At 38.4% G+C, this 8,277-nt stretch overlaps 1 protein-coding gene across 1 annotated transcript in view; it reads right to left on the reverse strand.

Moving 5' to 3' along the window:
- Nucleotides 1-8,277, reverse strand: part of C1s (complement C1s) — a 77,758-nt gene that overhangs the window by 49,880 nt on the left and 19,601 nt on the right. The window lies entirely within an intron of this gene.

The raw sequence follows: 8,277 nt of genomic DNA on the forward strand, positions 1-8,277 counted from the left end.
TTTTATTACTTCTGTTTATCATTTTCAAGTGCTAGCATTATCAGCATGTGCTACTTTGCTAGGTTCTACTCTTTGTTATATGTTTCCTTACAAGCATGTTAGAAATCTACATTGTTTTTCATAACAGATAATCTTGAAGCAACATGAAAAAGCAGGTTACAGACAAACAAAATCTCATGATTCACATGTCACAAACATATCATTAAAATGTACATAACAGTGTCTTTTGGGGTAAACAACCCCAGGTAAATATCCTGGTGCAAATTCAAAACAAAAGTCTGTAACTCCTTGGAAAGTCTGTGGAGAGTCATCATCGTATTTTCTGACATGACCCACATTTATAGCAAGGGATGACAAAATGGAAGGAAAAAGAGCTTTAGTCTCAGGAGAACACGCAAATTCAATAATCTCTTGATAGAATACAAACTAGTGATGTCTAAATATTAAGTCACCAGAGGACTTGTTCATCACTTAGCTACATAAACACCTTTTGAACAACACCAAATCTACACACATTTAACATAAGCAAATTATACACACCATTGGTAGCTAGCTGAACATTTTTCATGTGTTAATCTGTCATACATATACCTTCTTTGGTGAAGTGTCTAGTCAAGTCTTTTGTCCACTTTTTTAAAGAATTATTACATTTGGGTGTTGGAAGTTTTTTACACAAATCTTTTATCAGATAGATGTATGAAGTCTTGAAGTGGGATATGCTGCTAAACCCAGAACTCAGGAAGTGGAGGCAGGAGGACCAGGAGCTCAAGGTCATTGGACTATACAGGGGGTGTGAAGCCAATCAGGGTTAGACTCTTTTAAAATAAACAAACCATAGCAAAACCACAATGGGCAACAAGTCAGACACATGATTTAAAAGTATCTTTTTTAATCTCTGTTTGTCAACTAGAAACCAACAGAATGACAGTGTAGCTTTAATGAGTAACACTCTATTTGTCGGCTTACCATTTGAACTGTTAAGGACAAAACTGTTTTAAATGTAAGCACTAGGCACTCCACAGGACCTCTGACCACCAAATGTACTCTTAAGGTACGTGGCATGTGGCCTATGGTAACGGAGGTAAAAAGAGATAAGCCACTAACTTTTATTAAAGATCATGTACAAAAATTAGTATTCCAGAGAAGGAAACTTCACAATATTTTATTGGTATCAGGAAATAAAAAGCAAGCAATAACATTATTAGTAGACACATTTTTATCTGATTAATATCACTTAGCTAGAAATTATTTAAAATATGACAAGAAAAATGCTAGATATCTGTTTAGGGTATCTTAAAACATGTGCCAAGTTATATGATAATTTTAGTCTCAGAATGAATTGATCTAATATGTAGGATGTTCATTTTATAGTTGGTTTTTAACTACCAGGAAACTGTTTATGTTTTTCACATATTAATAAATTATCATCACTGATTTTTACTGAGTCAGAAAATGTCTCAATGACAGAATGATGAATGCTCACATTGTTAAATAAACAAGGACAGAACACACAGCAGCTCATGTCACAAAGGCTTTTTTCCTCATGCAATGTAGGACAGTATTTGGCACCTACACAAAGGAGGAACACTGGCACCACTGCTGCAAAGGAGGGCTAGGGAACCCTTGTTGACTAGCAAAGCCTGGCATTCTGTGAGATCACATATGATATGAAACTATGTTTAGCAAACCAACTAAAATGAAAATCATAAATAAATTATCACATATTAGCAGAGCATTATTGCTTTTTATTCTTTTACCAGCCTTGTGGCTCTAGAGTGTGTCTCTCCAGAGATAATTTTAATTTAGCAGAAAACTCTGTCAGCAATCAGCAAGGCCAAAGCAGTTTGTACTTTTCATCGGACATTAGACTGAAGTGGGGTAGGGAAGTTTTTTCAGAGATGGTCATTCCTGGCAGCTGTGGTCTTGAATTTGTTTACACTGACAAGGAAAAGGAAAATTCTTTATTTGNAGTTCCAGNCATTAATCTCTAAGGCTCGGTGTACACATTCNNNAAAAATGGGTCTCTTATCTCTGAAATCTCTCTGATCTCCTTTATCTCTATTTTTAATTTTCCTCACTGCTAATCTCTTTATTTGTCACTGTCATCTATGTCTCCTGAGTCTACTGAAGCTTTGCTCTTTAAACAGTCTTAACTCACTTCCTTCCAGACCTCTACTTCTTTACATCTGTCTTTCTCATCTTCTCTCCTTTTTTTTTTTTTTTAACTCTTGTTTTTAACCCATTACCTTGGTCATATCAGGTGTGTGGCTGGGCCTTGTGGCCTTTTGTGAACTCCCTCTTCTGGCTCCACCTTAGTGATCCAAGGACAGCCATGCACCACACTCTCACGTCATACAGCCCTGAAGGGGGCACAAGGGAAATAGGAATGGGGACCCTGCGCCAGCACTGTTCTTAGCTGACTGCACCCCCAGGACCTGGACATCAGATACGTGGCCTCGGGGAGCCAACCCCAAAGCTGGGCTCAGGGACCCGGCCACTCTTACAGCCTCCTCTATTTCACTTTCATCAGTTTCAACATCCAGGGCCACGGCCCAACAGTCACAATAATAAAAGGGGACTAAGTAGGGAGTCGTCAGTCTAAGTCCAAACACAAAGAGACACACAAAACACAAATGAAACGTTCCAGATAAAGTGTCACAATAACACCAAAAGAACAAATCAAATTAAAACACAGAGAGACACACACAGAAACATTCCTCCAGGTGACCACCACAGAATAAAAACCAAATCTGACTGCCAGGAACGATTACTATCCAGCCCAGATGGAGAGAGACCTTTGTAAGGTCCTTCTTCCAGAAGGGTAGACCAGAGTGTCCTCTGTGTCTCTTGGGTCTCGAAGTTCTGACTTCTCTGCCTATCACCATGTCAATCCACATAGAATTCTCTCTATGAGAAGGCCACGAGAAAGCCAGAAAACAAAAACTGAGAAAACCAGAATCAGAGGTCACACAAGTGAACAGACAGTCAGACAGACAGACAGACAGACAGACAGACAGACAGACAGACAGACAGACAAGGATCCCACTTTATCTCCAAAGCACTGTGTTTGTGTCCTCATTGAGAACACGGCCAACTACCAACCAAATATTGTAGTTTGTCAAAAGACCCTCACTCACACAAAGACCACAGAGACTGCTATGTTGTAAAATATGTGAGGATTTTACTTATCCAACATGTTGGGGAACCCCTTTTCAGCACACAGGTCAGAGGAGAGACCCAGAACAAAGAAAGAACACACTTTGTATACTTTTATAAGGCCAGGATTTAGGCACCATGGCTTATTTTAATTAATAGCCAATAACCTTTTTAGACATTGGTTGGTTTGTATAGGGTGACTCTCAATTTGTATTTCCCTGAGGTTTTTAGTGTGAGGCCGGGCAGGGGAATTGTTAATCTTGTTTTGGAAGCTTAGTAATTTTGACTGTTAAAACTATGTTTCTATATTTGTTTAGTCAGCCAGCTTTTTATCTGACTCTGTACTTGTCCTGTTAGTACAGTTTCACAAGTCCTTTTGAAGGGGGAAGGTACTGGGTAGTCTTGAATTTATTTTGGATATTACATTTCCCCCTTTCTCTCTGGTACATTTCAATCTTGAAATGATGTCTCACTTGGTTGTAGCTACTGATATTATTGTCTGAGCATTAAAACTTGTATTTAAGCAATTAAGGATGTGTGGGCCAAAGGTTAAGAACAGAAAACAGGATGAGAAGGGGTAGTAAACAGAACCAGGCAGGGACCCTTTTAGTGATGTTTGAAGGTCTGGGCATGATGTAGGTGCACATAGATCAGATCTCTAACCTGGAACTCGTGATATGTCTTTGGGGTATCAGGCTCNTTTGCTTGTAGTCAGTTGTCCTTTTTCACCACCTGCAAGTTTTTTAACTTAGCGTACAGATCATTATTAAAACAACATGTGGGTTTAAACACATCATTTAAGACAGTGATGGGCAGGAGAGCCCCATAAAGGATCTCAGAAAGGTAAGACTAAATTAAGAGGGAGCATTTCTGGTTCTGAATAGGGCAAGGGGAAGGAGCACCAGTCTGGTCTGCGCCAGTCTTTGTGGTTAATTTTGTCAAAGATTTTTTTTAGGGTTTTATTTATTCCTTTTATTTGTCCTGAGCTCTGAGGTCTCTATATACAATGTAATTTTTATTTGATCTCTAACTCTTGGTCACACCAGACTTACCTGGGCAACAAAGGCAGGGCCATTATCTGACCCTATTGTTATGGGCACTGTAAACCTTGAAAAAAAATTTAATACTCTTTTTGATGACCATCTGAGCAGTCTTATTTTTATAAGGAAAAGCTTTTATTTATCTTGAGAACATATTCACAAAAGACAGAACATATTTATACTCATTTTTTTTTAGCAAAGTCTACTTCCCAGTAGACACCAAATCTATGTTTCCAGTACCTCTTTCTTGGATCCACTGTTTTGTGGCAGACATTAACTTTCTGGCAGGGTACACACTTGTGCACCACCTACTCTATAAGGTCTTTTAAACCTGGTACATGATACTTCGTCTTGGAAAATGTCTTGATGAGCTTGCTAACACCTAAATGAGTCCACTGGTGCATCTGTTTGATCACAGCCTCTGCTTGTCTTTATGGAAAGATATTCTTTTCCTTGAGGTGTACCACAGTCTCTTATTTTTGTTGAACTGGTGACTGGAATCTTTGGAAATGAAGGCTAAGTCTTCTGCTCTTTAGGCAAACTGGAGCTCCATTGCCAGGAACTACAGCAGGCCCATGGCTGTAACCGCTCAAGCCTCTCAATCTATAATGTCNTTGTCTGTTGTTATCATGTTGTCTGTTGTTATCATTGTATCACTCTTATGGTAACTAGGAAAGTTAATGGTGTCATGGAAGCCCTTCAGTAGAACCAGTATTTTTTTTAATTTAATTTTTATGTCAGTAGAATCTTCTGTTGTTATATNGTCTCAGGGATGTGGGCTGTGGCAAAAACATACTTACTATCTGTGTAGATGTTTAGTCTTTTTCCTTTTCTTAATTCCAAGGCCTTAAGGTGCTTCCTTTNGAGCCGATGTGTTCTCTGGCAGGGCCTGTGTTCAGCTACCTCAACTGTACTTACCATGTTTTCTTTCTTCTTCTACATATCTGTTCCAGTCTGTANACCAAGTAATACCTCCACTCTCTAGTGACTATCTGTCAGATTTTCATGGTACCTATGTGTCTCACTAAGAACTCCCTTACAGTTTGGTTCTGTGAGCAGGGTAGCGGAGTTCAGACTTGTGGGAGGCAAAAGTGAATCTATCAGAGATGACCAACAGAGAATGGTAATGAGTCATGCAAGCATTAGTCAGCCATCAATCAGGGGACTGAACCACACTTTTTAGGGCATGCACCAAGTTCTGTCCCAGAGTCAATTTATCTTTGTCCTTGACCAGTAAGGTCACAGCTGCCATTATGTGTAGGCAAGCAGGCCACCCTATAGCCACAGGGTCTAATTTCTTGGATAAGTATGCCACAGGTCTCTTCCAGGGCCCCAATCTCTGAGTAAGAAACCATTTTGGCAATGTCTTTGTTCTCAGTCACATCTGGGAGGCATAAAGCTGGAGCCGACATTAGGGCAGTCTTAATGGCATCCAAGGCCTGTTGTTCTTTATTTGTTTTTATACAGAGAGCTATTTATCTCTTTAATTAAGCAAAACCTGGAATCTACAATCTGTAAAAGCCCGAAGTGCCCAGGAACGTTTTAACATTTTTGCACTGGTTGTTGGGGGAATATGAAACACAGACTCTTTTGTAGCTTCTTCAACAGGTAGAGCACTGATCATTTTAAGTACTCAGCTTCTGTGTTAGCACCCCTTTTGCTATCCTTTTACTTTGAGCCACGAACAGGTGGGTTTGGTCACATGGGGGGCTCCTCCTCTTCTTGTTGGGGCAGTCTCTTGCCCAGTGTCCTTTTTTTTTATAGTAAACACATTGATCTTCTGTTGCCAGGTTCTATCTTTACTAATCTCTCTAGTTTTTCTGACTGTTGTGGCCAGCATTTTGTGTAAGTTTTTTTTCTTGTCTCTTATCTTTATGTAATTTCTTGGCTTTTTATTATTTCTGTTTATCTTTTTGTTGTTTTGTTGTTGTTGTTGTTGTTGTTGTTGTTGTTTTTTGAGACAGGGTTTCTTTGTGTAGCCCTGGCTGTCCTGGAACACACTCTGTAGACCAGGCTGGCCTCCAACTCAGAAATCCACCTGCCTCTGCCTCCTGAGTGCTGGGATTAAAGGCATGCACAACTATGCCCAGCTCTGTTTATAATTTTTAAGTGCTAGCCTTATCAGCATGTGCTAATTTCCTAGGGTCCATTCTTTATTATATGTTTCATTACAAGCATGCTAGAGCACTACATACTGGTTTTCATAACAGACAATCTTGATGCAACATGAAAATGCAGGTTACAGACAAACAAAATCCCATGATTCACATGTCACAAACATATCATTAAAATGTTCACAACACTGTATTTGGGGGTAAAGAAACACAGGTAAATAGCCTGGTGTACATTCAAAACAAAACAGGCTGTAACTCCTTGGATGTTTGTGGAGAGCCATCATTGTATTTTCTGACATGACCCACATTTATAGCAAGGNATGACAAAGTGGAAGGAAAAAGGGATTAAGTCTCAGGGGAACATGCAAATTAAATAATATTTTTATAGAACATGAACTAGTGATGCCTAAATATTAAGTCACCAGAGGACTTGTTCATCACTTAGTTACATAAACACCTTTTGAACAACACCNAATCTATACTCATTTAACATAAGCAAGTTATACACACCATTGGTAGCTGGACATTTTTCATATGTTTATCTGTTATACATATACCTTCTTTGGTGAAGTGTCTAGTCAAGTNTTTTGTCCACTTTTTAAAACAATTATTACTGTTGGGTATTGGAAGTTTCCTAAACAAATCTTCTTTCAGATANATGAATGAAGTCATGAAGTGGGATATGCTTCTAAACCCAGAACATAGGAAGTGGAGGCAGGAGAATCAGGAGCTCGTGGTCATTGGACTATATAGGGGGTTTGAAGCCAATCAGGGTTAGACTCTTTTAAAATAGATGAACCATAGCAAAACCACAATTAGCAACAAGTCAGACACATGATTTAAAAATGTCTTTTTTTAATCGCTGTCTTTAAAACTAGAAACCAACAGAATGACAGTGTAGCTTTAGTGTCTAACATCCTATTTGTCATTTTACCATTTGAACTGTTAAGGACAAAACTCTGTAAACACTAGTCAATCCACAGGACCTCTGACCACCAAATGGACTCTTAAGGTACGTGGCATGTGGCCTATGGTAACCCACATAAAAAGAGATAAGCCACTGATTTTTATTAAAGATCATGTGCACAAATTAGTGTTCTGGGGAAAGAAACTTCAAAATGTTTTATTGGTATCAGGAAATAAAAAGCAAGCAATAACATTATTAGTAGACACACTTTTATCTAATTAATATCACTTGTCTAGCAATTATTTTAGATGTGACAAGAAGGATGCTAGATATCTGCTTAGGGTATTTTAAAACATGCGCACAAGTTATATGATAATTTTTATCTCAGAATGAATTAATCTAATATGTAGGATGTTCATTTTATAGTTAGTTTTTAACTACTAGGAAACTGTTTATGTTTTTCACACAATAATAAATTATCATCACTGATTTTTTACTGAGTCAGAAAATGTCTCAATGACAGAATGATGAATGCTCACATTGTTAAATAAACAAGGATAAAACACACAGCAGCTAATGTCACAAGGGTATTTTTCTCATGCACTGTAGGACAGTATTTGGCACCTACATGANGGAGGAACACTGGTGCAACTGATGCAATGGAGAGTTAGGGAACCCTTGTTGACTAGCAGAGCCTGGCATTCTGTGAGATCACATATGATATGAAACTATGTTTAGCAAACAAAAATGAAAATCATAAATAAATTATCACATATTAGCAGGGCATTATTGCTTTTTATTCTTTTACCAGCCTTGTGGCTCTAGAGTGTTTCTCTCCAGAGATAATTTTAATTTAGCAGAAAACTCTGTCAGCAATCAGCAAGGCCAAAGCAGTTTGTAGTTTTCATAGGACATTAGACTGAAGTGGGGTAGAGAAGTTTTTTCAGAGATGGTCATTCCTGGCAGCTGTGGTCTTGAATTTGTTTACACTGACAAGGAAAAGGAAAATTCTTTATTTGTAGTTCCAGGCATTAATCTCTAAGGCTCGGTGTACACATTC

The sequence above is a fragment of the Mus caroli genome, chromosome 6 (assembly GCF_900094665.2).
Source record: "Mus caroli chromosome 6, CAROLI_EIJ_v1.1, whole genome shotgun sequence".
Taxonomy (NCBI): Eukaryota; Metazoa; Chordata; class Mammalia; order Rodentia; family Muridae; genus Mus; species Mus caroli.